At 44.9% G+C, this 24,450-nt stretch overlaps 1 protein-coding gene and 2 long non-coding RNA genes across 3 annotated transcripts in view; 1 reads left to right on the top strand and 2 right to left on the bottom strand.

Annotated features, from left to right (window-relative positions):
* Nucleotides 1-24,450, top strand: part of LOC129444463 (nectin-3) — an 88,117-nt gene that overhangs the window by 44,580 nt on the left and 19,087 nt on the right. The gene's annotated exons all lie outside the window — the stretch shown is intronic.
* Nucleotides 198-12,540, bottom strand: LOC141361587 (uncharacterized). The gene is made up of 3 exons (XR_012367730.1): nucleotides 12,408-12,540; nucleotides 1,645-1,767; nucleotides 198-911 (listed from the first exon to the last, which is right to left on the bottom strand). It is a non-coding gene; the product is annotated as an uncharacterized lncRNA (long non-coding RNA).
* Nucleotides 15,885-21,283, bottom strand: LOC129444467 (uncharacterized). The gene is made up of 3 exons (XR_012367748.1): nucleotides 16,806-21,283; nucleotides 16,652-16,699; nucleotides 15,885-16,327 (listed from the first exon to the last, which is right to left on the bottom strand). It is a non-coding gene; the product is annotated as an uncharacterized lncRNA (long non-coding RNA).

The following is a 24,450-nucleotide window of genomic DNA, read 5'->3' as shown; positions in this document are numbered from 1 at the left end:
TAGTTAATATTAGTTAATGTATAACTAACATGAACAAACTATGAGCAATACATTTGTTACAGTATTTATTAATCTTTGTTAACGTTAGTTAATATAAATAAAGCTTTATTTGCTTGTTCATGTTAGATTACAGTGCATTAACTAACATTAACAAAATTTTAATAAAAGTATTAGTAATTGTTGAAATTAACATTAACAAAGATGAATAAATGCTGTATAGGTGCAGTTCATTATTGGTTCATGTTGATTGGTGTAGTTAACTAATGTTAACTAATGAACCTTATTGTAAAGTGTTACCCATATTTTAAACAACATATAAAGTATTACACAATGCTACTTTGTCTTATGACATTATCAAAAATCTTTAGCCAGAGGAGACCACTGATATACCTATATCTACTTATGAAGACAATGCATCACCCAACATAAATAATCTGCAGTAATGAAACAAGCAAAATAGTTTAGGATAATATGAATGAATATGCAAAAATTTGTAAATGTAAATAAATATATTGGTAACTAAACAAAATTAATTAATAAAATCCAGTAATTAAGAAATTTTGATACGAAGATCTTTTAAAAGTAGCAGGTAGACCAGACTTTAATGACAAACTGTGATTTGTGACATAAAAGTAATTTGTGCTTCTTGTGTTGCAGGAATGATTGTGAGGATTGTAATCAGAGAGGCCAAGAAAGATGTCAATATCACTTTGTAATGCAAGATCTGTTGTGGGAGGATGCATTGTGTGGCATCCTCATCTCTGCTGTTGACTTCAAACAATTCAATTTTGTTCACATTTATTTGTATAGCGCTTTGAACAGTTTTGAAGTCCTCGTGATGGCCGATGTCAACTTTCCTTATGTGTAGGGTCATCTGATAGAGACAGGATCCAGACTGGAGCTGGTGTAATCTGAAGTTTAAAAAAAAGCAAAGAGAGAAAATTACCATAGCTGCTGTTTAGAGCTTTTTAGGTTAAGGATAATTAAAAAAAAGTTATTTATAAACTTAATGCAAAGTTACAGGATGAAATTATGTTTATGCACACTGAAGAGGTGTCTTTAGGCTAGATTTAAACTGGGAGAGAGTGTCTGAACAGTGTCAGTAAGGCTGTTCCACAGTTTCCATAGGTGGAAAAAAGCTTGCCCTGCTTTGGTAGATTTTGCTATCCTAGGAACTACTAAAAGTCTGGAGTTTTGAGATATTAAGTAGCATGATTGTTTGTAGCATACTAGAAGTTCTGTCTGTAGGAGCTAAACCATTTGGGACTTATAAGTGAGTAGCAATATTTTGTAATCGATACAGAATTTAACTGGTAACTATTGTAGAGATGCTAAATTTGGGGTTATATGAACTTGCGTGACCTTGTAAGAACTCTAGCAGCTGGGATTTTGCACTAATTGTAGCCTATTAATTAAGGATGCAGGACAACCACCCAGTAATCTATTCTAGATGTCATAAATGCATGAACAAGGTTCTTCACATCTGAGACGGTTGATATGTTCTGCTGGAAGAAGGCTGCTTTTGTGATGTGAGATATGGGTTTCAAAAGAAAGATTTCTGTCTAATAAAAGTCATTTACTGTATTTGCTGAGGTGACCAACGTCCTTTCATTTGAAAACTGTACTCCCAATTATTCTGCTTACAGCTCTTTGGTCCCATGAGTAGTCCAAGTATCTTCATGTAACTTTTCTTTATCAGATCTTGGAATCCCCAGCCATCCTTCCTGTCATTGCCTGACTTCAATGTAACCTCTAGTGAAGAATCATCTGAGAAATAAATACAAATTACTGAGATACAAAACAAGTGTTTTATATTAAGTGTCTTACTAAACATTACATGGGCCTTTGGACAAAACATTTTGGGGCGGTTTCCCGGACAGGGATTAGACTAGTCCTAGACTAAAATAAATGTAAGAAAACAACTTGCGCTGACATATCTTAAAATACATAAGTGCCCTTTGTTTTGCCTCAAAATGCACACAAGTAATGTTTTTAGTAAGGCATGTTTGTTAAACCTTGTTATATTTCCTAATTAAACTAAGACCTAATCCTGGTTTAAGCTATTCCCTGTCCAGGAAACCGCCCTTAACTGCTTTTTTCATTTGTAAATGGATTTGAATAAAAGGCATCTGCTATGTGAATAAACATACATTCAAATTTCTTTAACTGGATATTGTTTGAATACATAAACATTTACATAAGTGCCATTACAGGATTAATTCTTCACGTATTGAGTAATATTTAAGCAGTATCAACACTAAGAACTTCCAATGGAAAACTAACTTGGGGAAAATATAGTCGTGCAATTACATAATATGTAATATTAATATTTTTTTATGTCCGTATGCAGTAAGTGATTAACTTACTAATAAAAGCGTGCTATTAATATCTGTGTAAGAATTAGCTGTATAAAGCAAACTCTGGACGCAATAGCCTCCGGAAGCTAATGCTAATAACTAACGTTGCATATTTAGATAAGAGAGATTAAAACATATGGATAGTTACATGTCACAGGAGTGACGATCTTTTAGGCGGAACCAAAAATTGGGCAAGTTTGGTTCCGCCCGGATGTTTTCGCCCGGGCCGGTAAGAGAAAACACCGGACATCCGGTAGCGTCGCGAACGCTGTAATCAGCCGAATTACATACAGCTGGGAGTTATTAAGAGGAGCGCCGGGTGATTGGACGAGGACAACACTCAGGAGAGTATTTTAGAGCAGTTTGAACCACAGTCTGGGTGCTTATTATCCCTGTTGTTGGTGTGTATCGAGCGCTGAGTTGGGCTCACCGGGTACGCTATTCTGGATTGCTGTATTGCTCTCTCTCTCTCTCGTTTGGATTATAGACTTACATTGAGGAAGATACCGAAGACCTTATAGGTAGAAGAATTAAACGAATACTGACCTTGGATGCAAGAAACGAAGGAAAGACGCACCATTGTGAGTATACGTCTGTGGAAAAGTGTTGTTGGTGGCTGGAAAACGCCCTGTCTGTGCATCTGGAGTTATTACAGCGTGAAGGCAACCTAGGACGAAGAAAGTGCAGCAGTTGTGAGTAACGAAACCTTCTTATGGAAGTGTTGTGCATGTATCTGACCTGTATGTCTCTCTGAGTGTTTCCGAAAGAGAGTGGACTGCCCTACCCCTGAGCCAGCGCGGTGGGTGAGCCGAAGGGTCTTTGTGTGGAAACAACTCCAGTGACGAAAACAAACACTAGGCCGTGTTACCATCTCCATATTCTCGTCCAGAGCGAAGTAAAGGAAGACGGGCGTCTATTGTGTGCACTGAGTGGTGGGTGAGTCTTGGATGTAGAAATTTTCACTTGAAGTGGTGCTGTGTAATGCTGTGTATTGCAGTGGGATTGCTGTGGTCTTGTCTGACGTACCCCCGCCTCCAGTCACTCGCTCCTGAGACGACGAAGAGGAAAGAACGGTCCTAGAGTAAGACCTGTACATGATTATGCTGTGAGTGTGTTTCAGTCTTAAAATCACGGAGTGGCATCTCAAAGTATTTTCCCAGCCAAACGCTCGGCGGACTTGAGTTTAGGAGTGGCGGTGAAGAACTGTGCTATTGACGGTGTGTGGGTATTACCTATAATATTGCTACCTTACCTGTGTCTTTTGATCATCACAGAGCTTGAGGCGAAGGAGATCCGCCGCCCCGAGGTCTCGACGAAAGGGCGCCCCGGTCCAGTTTTCGATCGACCAACGGGTCTCGAGGAAAGGGCAGCGCTCGACCCGGTGTGCCGGCGTGACGTTCTCGCCCCTCTGTAGACCAACGAGCTCGCCGAGAGGGTTTTGGCCCCCGGCGCCACCTAGGAAACCACTGAACAGTTGACGCATCGCGTAGCCAGCCATCGTAAGTCCGCCACCCTGTTAAATGAAACATAACCTGTTAAAAACTGCCAAATCAACAGGGAAGAGGAGTGTGTCGTGAAGGCTGTGCAGAGAGCCATACCTACCTCGAAGCGGTGGTCAGCAGACATCTGTGGAGAGAGAGAGAGACAGCGTGAACGCCGAGATAACGAACTGTGAAGAGAGCCATACCTACCCAAAGCTGTAGTCAGCGACGAGGTGAGAGAAACCATTGGAAACCGATTCACTGTGCCTTCGTGTCCCAGCAGTCATCTGCGGAGAGAGAGAGAAAGCCAGCGTGACCGCTGAGGTATCAAGCCATTCAGGAAAGCCCAACGTACCAGAAGCTGTAGTCAGCGACGAGGTGAGAGAAACCATTGGAAACCGATTCGCTGTGCCTTTGTGTCCCAGCAGTCGTCTGTGGAGAAAGAGGGAACAGGGAAGGAGAGTGAGTCGACCAGCGAGGAGCTGTGCGAGATAGGCGGTGAACCGCCTCGAGTGAGCTACAGGTACACGGATAAGAACAAGTCTATACCAACACTGATTTTGATTTATTCTGCCTCCAGGAAGGAAGAGGAGCGCGCCACGGGCAGAGGGAACCAGAGGCGGGAGCCCGTTCCCCGACGCAACCCCCACCCCCTGTCACTCACTTGCTCGTGGCCCCCCTGGAGGGCAGAGCTGGACATTAGTTTTAATTTCCCTTTTCCCCAATCCCCAGTACTTTTTTTAAATATTTAAATAAATAAAGAATATTTTTATACTTACCTGTTACTCGTTGTTGTTTGGTCATTGGGTTGGTTTTGGGGACCTCCTCGAGGTGGAAATTGAAAAGGGGCGTGGCCTAATCATTAGCAGCCAGCCCCGGGCTTGTGACAGATTTTGGCGTAGTCGGCAGGATTCCACCTCGAGTTGAGTAACCAGACTAGCCCAATGACCGACAACGCGGGGCCCGCAGCCCAACCCCGTGCGGTGCCTGTCTTTATGGGCAGCCCTTGGGTCCAAAAGTATGGAGGGACAGAGTCGGGAGTACGGCTAACGGAATGGAAGGCCCAGTTAGAGTATCTAGCCGACCTACAAGGCCTTAGTGTAGCCCAGCGGCTCCAGTTCGTGCTGAACTCCCTAGAGGGAGAAGCGCGGCGAGAAGTACAGGCCGCCCCTGAAGCTGTCCGAACCAATGCCCAAACTATATTCCAGTTTCTCACCGAGCAATATGGTGACCACACCCCTGTAGCCGTCCTCCGTTCCCAATTTTTTAATATTAAACAAGGCCCCCGACAACCCATTAGAGCGTTTGCCCTGAGACTGCGTGAGCAGTTCACCCGGCTACAGACCCGCCGCGATCACGGGCTGGGCGACGGAGAAACTTTGTTGCGCGACCAATTCCTTCTGGGGATGAAAGAGGGCCCCGTGAGACAGAGTCTGAGGGTCCAGTTTCGGAGAGACCCCGACCTCACATTTGAAGATCTAAGGAAGGAGGCGCTAGCTCTGGAGGGCGATAAGGTTGAAGTGAGTGAGACCCCAGTATGCGCGGCTGTAAATGAGAGCGTGCCAACACAACCAGAACGCACAGATTGGAAGCGGGCTCTGAAAGCAGAACTTTTGAAGGATGTCCGGGAGCAGATGTCAGAATTATCTAAAACTCTGTTGGGAGAGCTGCGCCAAGGTAGGGCGCGGGAGGAACCAAGGCCGGCACCCCGAGAGCGAGTATACTCGGAGAGGAGCCGAGAGCCGCCTGGACGCCCAAACCGCTATATTCGGCCCCGTTTCGAATGGGATGAGCAGGGACGGCCGATCTGCAACCGGTGTGGTGAGCCAGGACATTATAGCCGTCAGTGTGGGCCCCGCAGGGCATCTGAGGGGGGTTTTTAGGATGACCGGCCACAGTGGGTCGTGTGGCCGGGACCCCTCGAGAAGACCCGGGAAGAAGGGACAGCTCTAGGCAACAGATGGTCGGGCATAGCCCGGTGGCAGAAGTAAAAGTGTGTGGCAAATGGATTCAGTGCCTGGTAGACACGGGCTCGCAGGTAACGATGTTCGCGGAAAGCCTCTCCAAGGAGATATTCGGACAGGGAGGAACACAAGGAACGGAGGCCCCCTGGCTGACGCTGAAGGGCGCTAACGGCCTAGAAATCCCCTACATTGGCTATCGCCTGACGGATCTTGAGGTGCATGGGGTAGTCGTCCCCCAAAAAGGTGTGATCATTGTCGAAGATAGGTGTTTGGGCGCCCACCGAGCCCTATTGGGCATGAATGTCCTCTCCGAATGCTGGGAGGAGATCTTCCAGGCTAGGCCTGGTCCGAGGATCTCACCTACTGAGAGACCCAAGTGGGAGCGTGTAGTGGCCGACTGCCGTCGGGTCCAAATGAACCAGGTTCGTAGAGATCGGGAGGAAGTGGGAAGAGTAATGTGTCGTTTTGCTTTGTCTATTCCCCCTAGGAGTGAGGCTATCGTATGGGCAAGAGTGCCCCTTCGGGAAGCGAGCCCAGAGGAGTGGGTGTTGGTAGAGCCACATACAGATTGCCCACAAGTGGAGGTAGCACGGGGACTAGCGGCGGTCCACCGGGGGAGAATCCCGGTAAGGGTACGAAACGAGCACCCCTATGCAGTACAGTTATACCGGCATCAACGACTGGCTCGGCTGACGATGGTCACACCCCACCAGGTGAGGGAAGAGAGGGACGTCAGTTTTCGTCAGGTGTGCCCCACTGTGATCGAGGTGTCCCTGACCCAAATGGATGCCCCAGCGAGTAACCAGGGGAGAGGTGTGCCAAAACACCTAGCGGGTGAGTCACTGCAAGGGGACGACCTGGGACAGGTACAGGCACAGAAACTGCAGGCACTCCTTCGGAAGTGGCAACATGTGTTTGCGAGGCACGACGAAGACTACGGGTGAACCAGGGTGGTGGAACACCACATCCCCACTGGGGATGCAGGGCCAAGTAGGGAGAGATATCGACCGATCCCACCTACCTTGTATGCGGAAGTACGTACAATCCTGCAGGGCATGTTGGGCCGGGGCATTGTCCGAGAGAGTAGTAGTCCCTGGGCGGCCCCCATCGTGCTCGTACAAAAGAAGACAGGAGCTTGGAGGTTCTGTGTGGACTATCGCAAGCTGAACCTGGTAACTAAGAAAGATGCCTTCCCCTTACCACGAATCGAAGACTCCCTTGCTAGCCTCACGCAGTCGGCCTGGTATTCCACCTTAGATCTGGCCAGTGGATATTGGCTGGTGCAAGTAGCCGAGGCAGACCGGGAGAAGACCGCCTTCACGACCCCGTTCGGACTGTTTGAATGAGACCGGATGCCTTTCGGGCTCTGCAACGCTCCGGCCACCTTCCAACGCTTGATGCAACGCTGTCTGGGAGGTCAGTTGATGGAGTCAGTGTTGGTATATTTGGATGATGTGATTGTGTATTCCCCAGATTTCGATTCCCACCTCCGGCACCTAGAGGAAGTCTTCCGAGCCATGGAAAGGTACGGGCTGAAGCTGCAGCCGGACAAATGCCACTTGCTGCGGCGGGAAGTGAAGTTCCTGGGCCATGTGGTCAGCGCAGCGGGGGTGGCCGTGGACCCCGAGAAAGTCTCTGCAGTGAAGGATTGGGACGCGCCTAAGACTGTGAGGCAAGTACGATCCTTTCTGGGGTTCGTGGGATATTATAGGCGATTTATTAAGGATTTCTCGAAGATTGCCAAGCCCCTTAACCAGTTGCTGGTTGGCACAGGACGAAGCCGGGGCCGTGGATCGCCCTCTATTAACTGGGACAATGATTGTGAGATGGCTTTTCAGAGGCTGAAGCAGGAGTTGTTACAGGCCCCCATCTTGGCGTATGCTGACTTTTCTGAACCTTTTGTCTTATATACAGACGCGAGCAACCTGGGATTGGGGGCAGTATTGGCCCAACGGCAAGAAGGAAAGGAGCGGGTGATCGCTTATGCGAGCCGGAGTCTCCACCCGGCAGAGAAGAACGACGCAAACTACAGCTCCTTCAAGCTGGAACTGCTGGCCCTGAAGTGGGCCTTGAGCGAAAAGTTCAAGGACTACCTTTGGGGAGCTAAGGTAACAGTCATCACCGATAACAACCCTCTAGTACATTTACAGACGGCGAAGCTGGGGGCCGTGGAGCAGCGATGGGTGGCTCAGCTGGCCAACTTCGATTACAAGCTGCAGTATCGGCCTGGACGAGAGCATACGAACGCTGACGTCCTTTCCAGACTACCAGAGGGAAAGAGCCCCAGACACCAGGGGTATCGAAGGGAGAATAGCCGTGAGGAGGGCTATATGATAGGGGCCGTGGAGGCGCCAGGAGGCCAGCAGGAAGCTGCACCAGGGAACTGGGGGTGGGACCCCCGCCGTTGGATAGAGAGGCAGGCCCAGGACCGGGACGTGTGTCAGGTGAAGACGTGGGTAGAGCAGGGCCGACGGCCCACGCCGGCGGAAAGGCTAGCCCAGACAGAGACTGGGAAGAAGTTACTGGGACAGTGGGAGAAGCTGGAGCTACAGGAGGGGGTGCTCTGTAGGAAGACCCGCGATCCGAAAGTGGGCGAGGAAGTGTGCCAGATCGTGGTGCCTGCCAACCAGGTAAACGCATTGGTCTCAGTCTATCATGACCAGTTGGGACACCAGGGACAGGAGAGGACCGTATCCCTACTGCGTAGATTCTTCTATTGGCCGGGATTGGAGGCGTCTGTGCACAACTTAATTCAAGCTTGCCCCCGGTGCATGCTGTTTAAATCCAGACGAGAGGCCCGAGCACCGATGGTACCCATTCACGCGAAAGCCCCCCTCCACATAATGGCAATGGACTTCCTGACGCTGGGCCGCCCTCAGGACCGATATCAAAATATTCTGGTAATCACTGACCTATTTACCAAATACGCCTGGGCAGTCCCGACGCTCGATCAGACAGCCAACACCACCGCCACAGCTCTATGGCGAAATGTGTTCCAGACATTTGGATGTCCCGAGTTTCTGCACTCCGACCAGGGGGCAAATTTTGAATCCAAGGTAATCCGTGAGTTATGCCAGTTGTATGGATGTACCAAAACCCACACCACGTCGTATCATCCCCAGGGGAACGGAAGCTGTGAGAGGTTCAATCAGACCCTATTGGGGCTACTGGGGACTTTAGATCAACGACAGCAGAGCGATTGGGTGAGTGCTTTACCAAACCTTTTGCAAGCATATAACAACAGTGTTCATAGCACCACGGGGTATGCCCCTACTTACCTGATGTTCGGCAGGCACGTACGGATGCCCACTGACCTGGTCCTGGGAGTAGCAGCAGACCGGGAAGAAGTGAGTGTGACGGAGTGGGTGGGGCGCCATCACCAGCGCTTACACTTTGCGTACGAACAAGTTTCTAGGAAGATACAGATGGCAGGAGAAAGGAACAAACGTTTGTATGATCGGACTGCTCGAGATGCCCCCCTGTTACCAGGTGAGAGGGTCCTGGCGAGGGATAACCGGCGGCAAGGAAAGGGAAAGCTAAGCGACCGCTGGGAGGCTATCCCGTATGTGGTTTGCAAGCAGCAGAGACCGGGACAGCTGGTGTACACCATCCGGCCCGAGGGAAAACCTGGCCCCGAACGCGTAGTACATCGGAACATGCTCCGCCCCTGTCCGAATTACCCCGAGGCTGTGATAGAGGGGCCCACAGAGCCAGTACCGGCGGCCCCCTGGATGGAAGGATGGGCTGTGGTACCAGGTCGACCTGTGGCGGCGCTACCCCCGGCCGCCCAGAGGCAGCCAGAAATAGCACCCGAGCCAGCTGAACCCCCAGTGGCCCAGATACCGCCTGAGTTGATACCTGAGCCGGTTGAACCCCCGGCGGCCCAGATGCAACCAGAGGTAGTACCCGAGCCAGTCGAACCCGAGTCACCCGTGAGACGCTCCCAACGGGAGAGCCGAGGACGCCCCCCTGCCCGGTACGGTGAGTGGACAACGCCGAGGCATTCCAGGGACTAGAATGCATTGGCGGGGGAGGATGTCACAGGAGTGACGATCTTTTAGGCGGAACCAAAAATCGGGCAAGTTTGGTTCCGCCTGGATGTTTCCGCCCGGGCCGGTAAGAGCAAACACCGGACATCCGGTAGCGCCGCGAACGCTGTAATCAGCCGAATTACATACAGCTGGGAGTTATTAAGAGGAGCGCCGGGTGATTGGACGAGAACAACACTCAGGAGAGTATTTTAGAGCAGTTTGAACCACAGTCTGGGTGCTTATTATCCCTGTTGTTGGTGTGTATCGAGCGCTGAGTTGGGCTCACCGGGTACGCTATTCTGGGTTGCTGTATTGCTCTCTCTCTCGTTTGGATTATAGACTTACATTGAGGAAGTTACCGAAGACCTTATAGGTAGAAGGATTAAACGAATACTGACCTTGGATGAAAGAAACGAAGGGAAGACGCACCATTGTGAGTATACGTCTGTGGAAAAGCGTTGTTGGTGGCTGGAAAACGCCCTTTCTGTGCATCTGGAATTATTACAGCGTGAAGGCAACCTAGGACGAAGAAAGTACAGCAGTTGTGAGTAACGGAACCTTTTTATGGAAATGTTGTGTATGTATCTGACCTGTATGTCTCTCTGAGTGTTCCGAAAGAGAGTGGACGGCCCTGCCCCTGAGCCAGCGCGGTGGGTGAGCCGAAGGGTCTTTGTGTGGAAACAACTCCAGTGACGAAAACAAACACTAGGCCGTGCTACCATCTCCATGTTCTCGTCCAGAGCGAAGTAAAGGAAGACGGGCGTCTATTGTGTGCACTGAGTGGTGGGTGAGTCTTGGATGTAGAAATTTTCACTTGAAGTGGTGCTGTGTAATGCTGTGTATTGCAGTGGGATTGCTGTTGTCTTGTCTGACGTACCCCCGCCTCCAGTCACTCGCTTTTGAGACGACGAAGAGGAAAGAACGGTCCTAGAGTAAGACCTGTACATGATTATGCTGTGAGTGTGTTTCAGTCTTAAAATCACGGAGTGGCATCTCGAAGTATTTTCCCAGCCAAACGCTCGGCGGACTTGAGTTTAGGAGCGGCGGTGAAGAACTGTGCTATTGACGGTGTGTGAGTATTCCCTATAATATTGCTACTTTACCTGTGTCTTTTTATCATCACAGAGCTAGAGGCGAAGGAGATCCGCCGCCCCGAGGTCTCGACGAAAGGGCGCCCCGGTCCAGTTTTCGATCGACCAACGGGTCTCGAGGAAAGGGTAGCGCTCGACCCGGTGTGCCGGCGTGACGTTCTCGCCCCTCTGTAGACCAACGAGCTCGCCGAGAGGGTTTTGGCCCCCGGCGCCATCTAGGAAACCACTGTCCAGTTGACGCATCGCGTAGCCAGCCATCGTAAGTCCGCCACCCTGTTAAATGAAACATAACCTGTTAAAATTGCCATATCAACAGGGAAGAGGAGTGTGTCGTGAAGGCTGTGCAGAGAGCCATACCTACCTCGAAGCGGTGGTCAGCAGACATCTGTGGAGAGAGAGAGAGACAGCGTGAACGCCGAGATAACGAACTGTGAAGAGAGCCATACCGACCCAAAGCGGTAGTCCGCAACGAGGTGAGAGAACCATTGGAAACCGATTCACTGTGCCTTTGTGTCCCAGCAGTCCTCTGTGGAGAGAGAGAGAAAGCCAGCGTGACCGCTGAGATATCAAGCCGTTCAGGAAAGCCCAACGTACCAGAAGCTGTAGTCAGCGACGAGATGAGAGAAACCATTGGAAATCGATTCACTGTGCCTTTGTGTCCCAGCAGTCATCTGTGGAGAAAGAGAGAAAGCCAGCGTGACCGCTGAGGTATCAAGCCATTCAGGAAAGCCCAACGTACCAGAAGCTGTAGTCAGCGACGAGGTGAGAGAAACCATTGGAAACCGATTCTCTGTGCCTTTGTGTCCCAGCAGTCGTCTGTGGAGGAGTAGAGAGAACCAGTGTGAGTGTTGAAGGAACGAGCAAGGAAGGAAAGCCCATACTTACCAACAGCCGTAGTCGGTGAAAAGGTGAGAGAACCCTTTGAGGTCGATCCATCGTGTCCTTGTGCCCCGGCTGTAGTCTGTGGAGAAAGAGAGAACAGGGAAGGAGAGTGAGTCGACCAGCGAGGAGCTGTGCGAGATAGGTGGTGAACCGCCTCGAGTGAGCTACAGGTACACGGATAAGAACAAGTCTATACCAACACTGATTTTGATTTATTCTGCCTCCAGGAAGGAAGAGGAGCGCGCCACGGGCAGAGGGAACCAGAGGCGGGAGCCCGTTCCCCGACGCAATCCCCACCCCCTGTCACTCACTTGCTCGTGGCCCCCCCTGGAGGGCAGAGCCGGACATTAGTTTTAATTTCCCTTTTCCCCAATCCCCAGTACTTTTTAAATATTTAAATAAATAAAGAATATTTTTATACTTACCTGTTCCTCGTTGTTGTTTGGTCATTGGGTTGGTTTTGGGGACCTCCTCGAGGTGGAAATTGAAAAGGGGCGTGGCCTAACCATTAGCAGCCAGCCCCGGGCTTGTGACATACACACAGGCTATTCATTTTTATACACATTCCACCGAGTTTATGACATTAAATGATCTTTTGTACCTTACAAACAATATGCCGCTCTCCATAGCACAGCCTCGCTCTCCTCGTTCTACAGGCAGACTTCCGTGGTGGGCGTGGCCAAATGGTGACTGTAGTGGCCAATAGAAACGGGTCTTTCATTCAACTAGGTTGATCCCGCCCACTGATACGCTTGTAACTTGCATCCAAAACTTTTTGACTCAAAAGCAAAGATTTTTGATCCGCAAACAAAAACAGCGTAGCAGAGAGCAAAATGTAGGGACACGCGATGAAACTACTCAAAGAAAAATTAATATTGCAAAAAATTTGGTTAACAATTCCTGTATTTTGTAACTAAAATAATTTTAAGATACATTTTTTTAAATGCGAATTAATTTTTTTTACAACAATTTAATAGTTTTGCTCTCGAGTGCTGTATGTTTGATTGGATGATGTTGACACAAAATTCAGCCCATACAGAACCAAATGTTCGCCTGTCATGTCAATTCTGGCACCATGAACTTCAGCCAGACATAGTTCATAGTTTTCAGATGTTTATGTTCTTCAGCATCCTTGCAAGTTAAAGTACAACCAACCTATTATTGTTCTGCATTTAACGTTAAAGGTAAGCATACGATCTCTCTCTCACACACCTGTTTATCACAAGTTAAATACATGTATTATTATTAATATTAATAGATAAAAAACAGACATTGAATTTATTATTAACGAATAGGTATTTGAATTAGCCTATCCTAAAGCATAGCTAAATGTGTAAACGAGTTATTGTCATTTTGCTATTGTGGTTCTCCATCTGCTGGTGTTTAATCGCTAGCTTATGGTGCATTACTTGTGGCAGTTAAAATAACTACTTTAAATAATCAAATTGAACCAAAGTTTTGATAAAATGTTGCGTTTGGACAGTTTTTGCGCTAGAAACCATTTGCAAACACTGTCCCCCACCATTATGTAAAAATTATTTGCACTACGAAAAGCAAACACGAAGTACGAACATTTAATAATGTCAGGGTATTATATTGCATTAACTAATTTTACCATGGACATTCGAAATGGATTAAAAAGAAACTACCTCTGAGTCGGAACTTCAAATGAGCAGTGTTGTGCTGTTAAGTAACGTTAGGTATGCTTTTTTGTTGTTGTATATAGTAAAAGTGTTCAGATCATGTACGTTGCTCAATTGCTGTAGTTTTTGTGGTTGTATTACAGAGATGTTTGTTTATAACACGTTAAAGCTTAAGGGACGTACCAAAGCTATATGTATTTTCTAGCTTGGGGAATTAAATGCATTTTTTGTGATCGCCCCCTCTGGTATTTAAGACGCCCCCTCATCAGCGCTCGGCTGGCGCCGGCACTGTCTGCTAGCAAAGCAGTTTTTTCATCGATTTACAGATTTGTCCCAGGTCCGTTTTCCGCAACTCAACCGGAAGTCAGGAGATGCGTTTAAAATACAAAACACTAATTTGGCCCAAACCTGTGATACGGATATGGGCAGAAGGAGCAGGTGGTAGGCTATAAATTGAACAGAGAAGTCAACTAGCCGGCTGCTGTAGAATAAAAGTATTTTGTAATGGCACAAATTTAGAAAATTAGAAATTTTGAATTTAGAAGTGGCCATCAATTTAGAAATGATGGCCACTTCATTTCTACACTAAGGCTGGAATTTAAGCTATTGGCTCAGTATGTGCCAGTTAGACTTTTCAGTGCTGTTTTTCTACAGTCAGCAGATTTGGGCCAGATCCACTTACCACATCAGAACCAAAGCTTCCAGAAAGACAGTTCACTGATGTGGCCCACATCTGTAATATTGACCCAAACCACCTCCAAACTTGTGTGTTCCACTCTGGTTTACTGAACAGAGCCGAATGCGCGAAGTGAGTGAGGTCCGTCCGTTTGAGAGACTTTATGCTGATCTGGCCCTCATCCGTACCACGGATTATAGCCAGAAACCGTTGGAATAGAGCAAATTAAACTTTTGTGGGGGTGCCCATTGCCATATTTCGTTATTAAATCCTGATTTGTTAAATCTTACAATGGAACACTTGCACGTAGCCTACACAAAAATGATTAATTCACTAACAGAGTAATAGGCTTGTCTTAAAATGGAAGATTTACCACATAACTAAAAAAAATACATTAGCAACTGTCCACTATCCAAGTGCAATGGTCCAAGCTGTATTGCCATCCTGGGAATAAAAAAAGTTGCGAACATCGTGGGAAAAAACGGCACTGGCGCACATACAGGCTTGAAACATGAGAGGGAGTAAATGACTAAATATTCATTTTTGGGTGAACTATTCCTTTATATAATAAAGTATTTTGAAATTGTTATTATAGTTAAAAAAAAAATAAAAGTCCTAAATCAGAACATGCTTCTTTTTTGCTCATGTCCACAAATAATGTGTTCTTTAATGTGTTTAATGCCTACACCAAGCGACAAGTGCTATGGTTGTTAGCTTATATACATTCTGAAAATTTCATGTGTACTTTATGTGGATGGAGGCCTATGATTATTGCTTCTGACTGTAGGGTAATAAATATAAGGTAGCCTAAACACATGATAGACTAAACATCACATAGGCCATAAATCCCAAAAATAAGGCATAGCTGGCATCGATCTGGTACGCGGATCTGTGCCGCATCTCTATGCGGGACTGGGCCAGCTCTGTTCCATTTCCAATTCAGATCCGTGAAACTGATCCTGACCACTTCTTGGCCGATGTGCGTTTGGACGCTGGACCGTGTTAGTTAAACGGATCTGATGCGGATGGAACGGTATGTGTGGGCCAGCTCCACCCCAGTGTTGTTTTACTGTTTTGGTACGAGAGTGGGCCACGGCTGACCCATCTCTGGTGCAGAGCCATGAAACAAATCCTGATCACTTTTGGCCCGTTGTGCATTTGGACACTGGACCATGTCCGTGAGATGGATCCGGGGTGGATCGCATGGTAGGTGTGGGCCAGATCCACCCCAGTGTGGTTTTGCTATCTAACACGCAAGTTAGTTTAAGCCTCGTTATATTTTCGTTATCACACTATAAAAACACAAAACATATAGCAGCTAGCGTGGACATTAGCCCGACTCCGAGTAAAACGACTTAGTTGAACAAAAATAAACAATATTTTGTTGCTTAAGCTTATGTATTCAGTCATTATTCATGGTATACTAAAAATCCATGTAAAAAAATTACTTCTCAATGTTCTCAGGTCAAATATTTATATGTGATTAAAATGCGATTAATTTTGATTAATTAATTACAAAGCCTCTAATTAATTAGATTAATTTTTTTAATTGAGTCCCAGCCCTAATTTAAATACTGTAAATAACTTTAATACAGTGTTGCCTGCACGAATGTAAACATGGAAATATAAATGACTTCACACATTTGCAATGCAGTAATGTATATAAATATACTGTAAATAACTTTAATACAGTGTTACCTGCACTGCATGAATGTAAACATTTAAATATAAATGACTTTAAACATTTGCAATGCAGTAATGAATGTAAATATACTGTAAGTAACTTTTATTCAGTGTTGCATGCACTGCAGGAATGTAAACATGTGGCTTTGAACATTTACCATGCAGTAATGTATTTAAATATACTGTAAATAACTGCCTACACTTCAGAAATGTAAACATGTAAATATAAATAACTAACAAGCAAACAGATGTGTCAAGGCTGTAGCCAAGTAGTTGCAGAGGTTGTAGTTATGGGGCATCTTGATAGCGATTAAGGTTGCGGGTTGTTACTGCTGGTATGACAACACACTTCCATACTAAACTCTGCCAAAGCCGAAATCCACCAAAGAATTGACATGTGACATCCTGATAGTGGTGACCGAAGGGGCTACAGCACTGGCAAGGTCCTTAAACGCCTCTGCTACTTGGAGGACTGTGAGGTCAGGCAGCTTACAGGCGACACTCTTTTAAAAGGTACTCCTGAAATAAAAAAGGTCAATTCCTATCATTTTAGTCTGTAAAATCTTTTGCAGTTTTTTTATCAAATACTGCTTCTTATTACATGGCATTTGCAATACTTCTAATCGTCTGAAGTCCTGAATGTCACACCGCAGCCTCAATCTGGACAGGACTATTGTTTTGTACATTGTAATGGATTGTTCTGTAATAACCACTCGTATGGACTTTATCCGTTACATAAACATTTTCAGTGAAATGAGCCTGATCTCATACTCATAATCTCATTTGTGAATTATATATGTGTGTCTGTGTAAAATACTACATTGCAAAATTTTTGTGTTGTACCTTAATACATCAGCAAGCTCATTTCTTTGGGTCTTGCAGACAGAACCTCTGAAAATACACAGAAAACACACAGTGGCCATGTTAACATTAATAAAAATAACTGCAAAGTTTGGAATACTACATTACAGTAAAATGTAGATTAAATAAAAATTACCATTGTTCTAGGTCTGTGTCAGCTCTCAACCATTTCAGTACAGCTGTGAACTTCTGTTCTGTGCACTCTGAGTTAGTGCAACAATGTGCTGTCCCAGGAACATAAGAACAACTGCTCTGTGACAGTATTACATGACGAAAGTCCTTTAATACAATCTGTGAATAAATGACATTAAACAATATCAAGAATAAAGAATCAATGTTATATGTAAACTGATTCTAAATATGACACATGTAAACTCTATTTACTTGGCTAGTGTCTTTACTGTCTATTAAACTGAAGCACTTATGTACAGATGTAGAACCCACAAAAACGTCTGCTTAAAATGCATTTTAGCTGTCTTTTGTGTTTTCATATACACTCAGTTTATGTTGTTTGACTTTCTCATCGGCCTGAAACAAGTCGCCCTCACCCTGATCTTTCATGCAGTGACCTGAAAAACTACTCATAGTCAGTAACAATCGTATTTCTGTGCGTACATTGCAAAAACAAACACTTTAGGCATAACATAATAAAGACTATATTGTAAGTGTTTACTATTTAACTAAATAGATAAATAATACAAAGATCAATATTAACTGGTCAGAAACAGAGACGAGGATTTAGCATGAGATGAGAATACTTAACGTACTCTCAAAGTTGTTGATTTAACTTTAAAAAACACCTCTCCTTCTTATTGTTAGGTAAGACAGTCTTTCTTGCAATACGATTAACGTCGTTCACGTTAATCGCGGGAATCTCTTGTAAACAGCGAGTGTAATGTGTGTTATTTTAGCGATATTAAATTATGAAACAATATGAAATAAAGTAATAACTTACACATATATCCCGCACTTCGTTCACCATGCTTGGTTGATGACGTGAAGCTTCATTTCAGTTGATTGCGCAAAAGGTGTGCAATGCTGAGCTCCTTGAATGCTGCGCTCTTGGCGGGTTATGATTGGTTGAATGGTAAGCTTGCATCTGATTGGCTAAAGAGTACGAGTGACCCACGTTGGAGAAGTGCACTGCCACCAAAGTCTCAAAAAACACACACGAATTCAAAGCAATTCACTCACGAAAAAGACGATTCGTACATTCACAGTCATGATAAACTCAAAATTTAAAACTTTTCATACACTGTTCTACATTTGTGAATAGTTTTTTTCGTTTGTGAAACGTATTTTATGAATATGTATTTTTATTTTGTGTATGTACATCGTTTTTTTGCGAATATATATATTTTTATGTATGTGAGTTAGATTTCATGCATGTGAAATCGTGTACGCATGTGTGAATCATGTTTTTTGCGTGAATTATTAAAGAGATTAATCTATCTCTATAGCATCCTTCTCGTCCTCCCTCTATTCCTCCTTGGGACCTGTCCGTAGTGCTGAAAGCTTTACAGGACGCCCCCTTTGAGCCTCTGCATTCTGTGAGTGTAAAGTTTCTAACTTTCAAAACTTTAACACTCCTTGCTTTGGCTTCGGTAAAAAGGATAGGGGATCTTCATGCATTTTCGGTCAACGATTTGTGTCTACAGTTCGGGCCAGCTGAATCCATTTAAATACTGAGACAGCCTGGCTACGTGCCCAAAATTCCCACTACTCCATTCAGAGACCAAGTGGTGAACTTGCAAGCGCTGCCCCCGGAGGAGGCAGACCCATCCATGGCTTTATTATGTCCGGTGCGTGCGCTACGTGTGTATGTAACTCAGACGCAAAGCTAATTAGAACCTCAGAACAGCTCTTTGTTTGTTACGGTGGTCAGCAGAAGGGGAATGCTGTCACCAAGCAGAGGATGTCCCATTGGATTGTGGACAATATTACCCTTGCTAATGAAAAGCAGGGTATTCCTCGCCCGTCTAATCTGCGTGCACATTCTACAAAAAGTGTAGCATCATCTTGGGCATTGGCTCGTGGTTCCTCGCAGACATCTACAGAGCTGCTGGCTGGGCGACACCTAACACGTTCACTAGGTTTACAGTGTTCGTGTTGAGCCGGTATCCTCTCAGGTCTTTTATTCCAATCAGAATAGACCACTAGAGACTGGCTCGTGTCGGCTTGCAGCTTCTATTTTGGTGCTCCACAACCGCACCATTATGGAAGGCCTTTATAGCAAAAACGTCGCAAAATAGCGTTTTTCACTCCTCCACTGCCTTGACAGCTGATGTTGCGGAGCTTCTGCTGTAAGCCTCTCACTAGATGTTTCCATGTGAACCTGGGTTAGGTTAGGCACCCGCATTGCGCCCCCTATGGGTCTCTATGCCTGTATTTCCGTGGACATTCTTACCACATTCCCCTAGCGGAGCACGCTCCGCGTTCCCCTAGTATGAAATACTACTAAGAGGGTTTTCACGTTATGGTTTAAGCTCTCATGATGTCACCCATGTGGTAGACCCCCTAGAGGGTAGTTCCGCAGCGTTCTAGTCCCGCCTGATGGGTTCACTTCCCAGTTCGCCTAGTCACTGTCGTGGGTTAAAGGGGGGGTTTAATGGTATTTCAAGCATTCTGACTTATTAACACAGTTATAGAGTTGTTTCCTCATGCTAAATGTAGGCAAAGTGTCAAAACAGCAGTTGGACGTGTTACAGAGTATTTCTTTGCCGAATGCACTTCGCCAGGGTTCGTACAAGTTTCGGCAAGTTTTTTTTATTACAGTTCTAACTGACGTTTCAGGGGTTTTCGATACGTATCACTTCTTTATATGGGCTTCCCCCGGAAAACTTCCCCCGGAAAACCCCGCTCACCCGTCAATCAGCGGGAGACGCTAGAGCTGCTAACAGCTTATCACGCCACTCAGCTTTGTTTAATTTCAAAAGTCAACAATTGCACAAAAGAAGAAGTGTGTTTTTGGATTTAAGGAGAAGACATCCAGCCTTATGGAAACAATGGATATAGTATATTATCCGGGGTAGCAGCGGAGTTTTGCGTGTGTGTTTGATGCAGTGGATCTTCCCAACCGGGTCATGACGAGTTGCACGCGGCAAGTAAGACTTCTGTCTTATGTTGGAAATAGTCGCGTGCATATTATATAAATGACACGAACATGTAGTGAATCATAAGTTAAAACAGTGTTGTATAGTGTTGCATGACTCGTACTCGCTCCTCCTGCGAAAGTAACTCCTCCTTCTTCATTTTTTCGTACATTATCGGAAAGATTCGGTAAAGCTAATCTTTCTTTTATAAATCTGATTAAACTAAAGACTCTTCAGAGATATAAAGGATGTCATACTACTCTATAGGTACTCCAGATTAACATCAGAAATGCAGAAACAGCGTGTGTTACGTGAGCTTTAAGGAACAGGTAGTGACTGGCCTTCTGCAGTAAGCCTTAGCATCCGCCCCCTACGTGGAGGCTGGAGGGCTTTTGCAGGCACTGGAAGGGTTCAGCTTCTGTGGTGCTTTGGTAGGGTTTCCCAATACGTCGAACACGACGTGACGTCGTAGTGACCGACTGAAAGGGAACGTCTCGGTTATGTAACCCTCGTGCCCTGAAGGAAGGTAACGGAGACGTCACGTCCCGTCACCACAGTTCTGTTCCATTGCTGAATTAGGCCGTGCACTGTTGCCAGCTTTCTCAGCGAAAAATCTAGCTAATGATATTGCACCTGATCCTCGTTTAAATACCCGAGCGGCGGGGCTCGTTTAAATACCCGAGCCAAGTTCATTGGCGTGTTAGTAGTTCTCAAAGTAGATTGGTCTCGCGAGGCGCGTTCCCAATACATCGGTCACGACGTGACGTCTCCGTTCCCTTCCTTCAGGGAACGAGGGTTACATACGTAACCGAGACGTTCTGTCTAATATTGTCCCAGCCATGGGTTAAAAGCTAACCAGTCTCATGTAGATATGTATAAATAGCACGAAGTGTGAAAATCATGCAATACATAGCATATGATACGCTAGTCCTTCCCAATCACTTAAATGGCGCATCTTTTTTGTCGTTTTATCTATTGGTTTCAAATTTTTTTCTGTTTTTTAAACCATTTTCGCTTGTGTTTAGGGTTAGAGATTTGCTTAAGGAGGTTATGTAATATACATCTTTCTCCATGTTTTTGTCTATTTTTAAGCCATGGTCGCTTGGAGTTAGAATTGGGGTTTGGGTTAGGGTGTCATTTTTATGTAACAAAAAGTTGTTCTAACCCTACCCAAGCGACAATGGTAAAAAAATTGCAAAAAAAAAAACAATAAATAAAATGACAAAGCGTTGGAATTTGGCGTTTGTATTTTGTGATTTTCACACTTCGTGCTATTTATACACAACTCTGTGAGACTGGGTTGGTTAAAAACAATCCAGCATTTTTAGAGTGTATAAACCTGATGCTGTTTTTAATGTTAATCAAACCACAAAGAAAATATAATGTTGATATATATTGATTGAATAACTTTTGTAACTTTAATAAGAATTAATCCAATTTACACAGTAAAGAATATGCAGCATTATTGATTAATTTATTGAATTTTTGTGCTCTACCTGAAAACTACAGGCCAACCTGAAAACATGAACAGCACTGTTTATTTTATTTGTATCTTTGTTCTAGTGTATTTATTTGTGCTATTGCTCATAATTTGATCATTTTTATTATTGACCATTTACTTGTCTTTAACAATATTTGAAATTTATATGAGTTAGGCAAGTAGTTATTTAAGGTTATGTGGGTTAAAACCAATAACCAGGCATATTTTATTTATTTCACCGTCTACCATGCTTAAACCAAAGAAATATGGCGAAGAGAGTAGTCAGGAGGTTATGTATGTAGGAGAGCATGTAGGGTAGGATATCTCTGCTATGAATAGTGTGAGTACCAAGCAACATCTCCTGGTGCTCCTTTGAGAACCAGACCAAAAAAGTTATGTGCACCCCTGACAATAATATCTAGTATCTCCATTCCCAGACTACGCAGTTTGCATAGGGCACCAATTCCAATTGTGGTGAATGCAGTAAGCAGATGAAGGGATGTGCCATCCTCGTGTCTGCCGCGCCCCCTGCCTTTTCCACCTGACTGCAGATGATCAAATGTGTGTTCAACGGCACATCGCAGATTTGATATATTCGAAAAACATTGAAGTGACTTGGAAGCAATTTTCAAATTGTTTTAATTGTTTTTAAACAATGATATTATTTACAATTCACTTGCAGTTGCTTTGAAAAGTTGTATTGGTTTTACCATGGTATCCCACATCAGCTTATCTTGCTTCCTTGATATGTTGACATTACTCTGATTTTATAAACTCTGGGTGTTAGTGGCATTAAATAATATATCATGTAGGTCGCGATTGTTGGGGTGGCTAGTAATAAACCATGCCCTTATGAAAATTAAAAATGGCTTTATTGTGGTAAAAGTGTAGTAACTACACTTACCATGGTTGTTTATTTTGTGGTTACCATGTTTTTTTGGTTTTATCACTGAATTGTGCAGGGGTAGTTTTGTCAGACGGAGAAGTTTGTCCTCTTCAATTAAAGCAGAGGTACTCAACTTCAAGGGCCTAGAGGGCCACCTTTTTGACCACATTAGATACAGAGGGCCACTGACTTATATTCATTTATTTAACATTGTTTTATTCATTTGAACTAGGCTTTCTAGATAAAGCACAGTATTGCATGGGAAAGGAGTATGAGAAAACTATAACTACACATTACTTCACAGCTTAATAAGCACAAAACATTACTGATGTTTACTTATTATTTTTAAAATAATGCACAAACTGCACAATACTTGTTTTTCATGGAAACAGTGAAAGCAATGAACTCCAAATGATATTTCCACACATCTTAAAAACTAAGTTGGAAAGTACATGAAGTCTTATTATCTTGCAGTCCCAGTATGGTTGCATTGTGGATTTTTACTAGTGAGAGATTTGAGTCTGCATATTTTTCACAAGTACTTTAAGTTCTGGTTGTTGTTCACTTGTAGCTGCTCTGAGATAGTCTGTGAGATGTCTATCAGTTAGACCAGGGGTTCCCAAACTTTTCAGACCGCGCCCCTAATATTAGACTGCTGACGACCCGCGGACCCCTCCCCTCCTCCCCCTCCTTTCTCCTCCCTGTGTTTTCCTCCAGCAGCTTGTAAGGGTTTGCGATTTGGTTACAGACTGACAGAGCTCAAACAAAAATGAATACATCTCTAAGCCAGGCTATTTTATTAACAAATTATTGACAAAAACAAATACATCCCATAACTGTGAAATGCTTACAGACATAATACGAACAAGCTGCCTGTAACACGCGTTCAGCGTTGGCTGGCGCCTTGGAACAATTATAATTGTAACTTTGTATTCAAAAACGCCTAATGTGATGGATGGGCGCTGTGTGCGGAGCAAAGCAGGTCCACTCTAGGTATAATTTTGGAGATCGCCACCCGCAGATCATCTTCCATGTTAAGTCGTGACCTGTGTTTATTCTTAATGTAAGTCAGCGCGGAGAATATCTTTTCGCATAAATACGTTGAGCCAAATTGCATGAGTACATCCAACGCGGCTTTCGACAACTGTGGATATTCCAGCACGACAGAAACCCAGAACTCATCCAGCGTCTTGCCGTTAAATGCCGTCCTTAGGGTTCGATCGGTTGTAAGTTCTATCAGCGCATCTTCCATATCTGACGCCAGATGATTTGCCGTGGTTACATTGAATGGTGACCTTATCCAGTCATATTGGTCGGGAGCGTCTCCTTCAGGGAAATACTGTACTTATGAAAGTGATCAAAAAGGGACAGAAGGTGAGCCACAATAGACCCCTTGATGCTGTTAACACTGAGTGCATTTTCCTCCATGAATTCTTCCAGTTCAGAAAACATGTCTATGCGTCCCATTTCTACTCTCTCTCTCTTAAACGCACCAGCTTTCTCGCAAATGCCTGCACGTTATCATTAAGGTACAAGATGTTTGTGTTTTCACCTTGCAGGGACAGAGTAAGTCCGTTGAGTTTTTCAAAAATATATGACAAATATGCCAGTCTTGTCACCCAGTCAGGATCAGACAGATGCTCAGCAAGTGGGGATCTATGGTCTGTGAGGAAAATGCGCACCTCGTCCCGCAGCTCGTACAGGCGTCTCAGCACATTTCCTCGAGACAGCCACCTGACTTCTGTGTGCAGGAGCAGGCCTTTGTGCTCTGATCCCATTTCATTACAGAGAGTGGAAAACAGTCGTGTGTTCAATGGACGTGATTTTATGTAATTAACAATTTTTACTGCAATGTCAAGAACATGTTTAAACTCTGCATTCAGGGTTTTGCACGCGAGGGCTTCTCTGTGTATAATACAGTGCGTGAAATTGAGGTGAGGTGCAACTTGGAGGACTCGTGCCTTTAGTCCTTTCGTTTTTTCCCAGCATTGCCCCAGCTCCGTCTGTGCACACGGATATGCACTCGCCCCAAGATAGTCCTTCATCTTTAAGTTTGCTGTCCAGTTTATTGAAAATGTCCTCGCCCGTGCATGACCCCTCCAGTTGCGTACAAAATAACATCTCCTCATGTAGTTTCCCCTCAAAAATATATCTGACAAATACAAGGAGTTGAGCGGTGCTGGACACGTCTGTGGATTCATCCAGTTGTAAGGCGTACAGTACCTCCCACTTTTCTTTACTCTGTCAATCAGTTGACACTTGATATCCTGAGCCATTTCTGTAATGCGGCGGGATACAGTCCCATCAGAGAGCGGCACTTGTT

Source organism: Misgurnus anguillicaudatus, chromosome 3 (assembly GCF_027580225.2).
Source record: "Misgurnus anguillicaudatus chromosome 3, ASM2758022v2, whole genome shotgun sequence".
Taxonomy (NCBI): Eukaryota; Metazoa; Chordata; class Actinopteri; order Cypriniformes; family Cobitidae; genus Misgurnus; species Misgurnus anguillicaudatus.
The sequence above is the reverse complement of the archived record's forward strand: the minus strand, read 5'-3'. Positions and strand labels throughout refer to the sequence as shown.